This window comes from Elephas maximus, chromosome 4, assembly GCF_024166365.1.
Source record: "Elephas maximus indicus isolate mEleMax1 chromosome 4, mEleMax1 primary haplotype, whole genome shotgun sequence".
NCBI lineage: Eukaryota > Metazoa > Chordata > Mammalia > Proboscidea > Elephantidae > Elephas > Elephas maximus.
In genome coordinates, this window is record NC_064822.1 from 172,448,241 (window position 1) to 172,449,499 (window position 1,259).

At 38.3% G+C, this 1,259-nt stretch overlaps 1 non-coding gene across 1 annotated transcript; it reads left to right on the forward strand.

The window, feature by feature from the left end:
• The first annotated feature begins 902 nt into the window (after nt 1-902).
• Nucleotides 903-1,009, forward strand: LOC126076633 (U6 spliceosomal RNA). The gene has a single exon (XR_007517559.1). It is a non-coding gene; the product is annotated as a U6 spliceosomal RNA (small nuclear RNA).
• Nucleotides 1,010-1,259: the final 250 nt, after the last annotated feature.

Genomic DNA, 1,259 nt, shown 5'->3' on the forward strand with positions numbered 1-1,259 from the left:
CCTCCACCATGATCTTTCTCCCCTTTGGTTAAGCAGGGTCCTTTCCAGAGCAACCCTGCTATATCACACTCAACCCTGGCTGGTTCGAGGGTCAGGAGGCTGAGATCTGGGTCCAGACGGGAGCCTGAGGGTGGGGAGAGTGGGGAGAAGCATCAAAAAACCCATTTGATTTCTTGATTGTTTCTTCCGAGGATACTGATTGTTGATCCAAGTATGATGAAATCTGTGATAACTTCAGTAGTTTCTCCATTCATCATGATATTGTTTATTGGCCCATAGACATAAAAATAGGTTTATCATATATATTTCTTATTAAAACATAATATACATAAAATAAAATACATAAACTTACAGGGTATAGCTTGATAAATTTTTACAAATAAATGCTTCCATGTTACTAGCACCCAAATCATCCGACAGAACATTACCAGCATCCAGAAATCTCTCGTGTCCCTTGTAGTTGCACCTCAAAGAGAGATCTTTCTGCCACCACTAGTCTGAATTTTATCACTAGAGATGAATTTTGCCTGCTTTTGAACTTTATATAAATGGAAGTGTAAGCAGGTACTCTATGTCTGGCTTCTTTGGCTCAACATTTTGTATGTGAGATATATCTATGTTATGCATGTCCTGGTAGTTAGCTTTTTTCCGTTGATGTATTGTAGCCTATTGCATGAATATGCCTCTCTTTATTTGTCCGTTGTACTCTTAACAGCAGTGGAGTTTTCAGTTTTGAGCTTCAAGACACGATACTGCTGTGAATATTCTTTCGCGTGTCCTCTGGCAGACATAAAAACTCATTTCTCATGGGAGTGTAACCAGGGGCACAATTGCTGAAATAGCTGCAACGTATCTTCTGTCAAATAAGTAGTTGCCACATTTTTTAAAAAATTTAAGAATTAGTGCTCGCTTCGGCAGCACATACGCAAAAATTGGAATGATACAGAAAAAATTAGCATGGCCCCAGCGAAAGGATGACACCCAAATTTGTGAAGCTTTCCATATTTTTTTGTGAACTTTCACTTACAACACCAAAAAAAAAAATATGCTGGGGGAAAAAAAAAAAGAAAGAAAGACAATGCAAAATGTAGAATCACAACAATTTGGCAGTTTTTAGCCAATCTGTGAAAGGGTGAAGCTTTAGATGATTTTACTCATTTGTGATGTTAATATATACTGATGATTCTGTAACATTTCTTGGACTCGGGCAGACATGGCTCTGGCAGCATGCTTGTCCATTTCCCACTTTTACCTCTTTG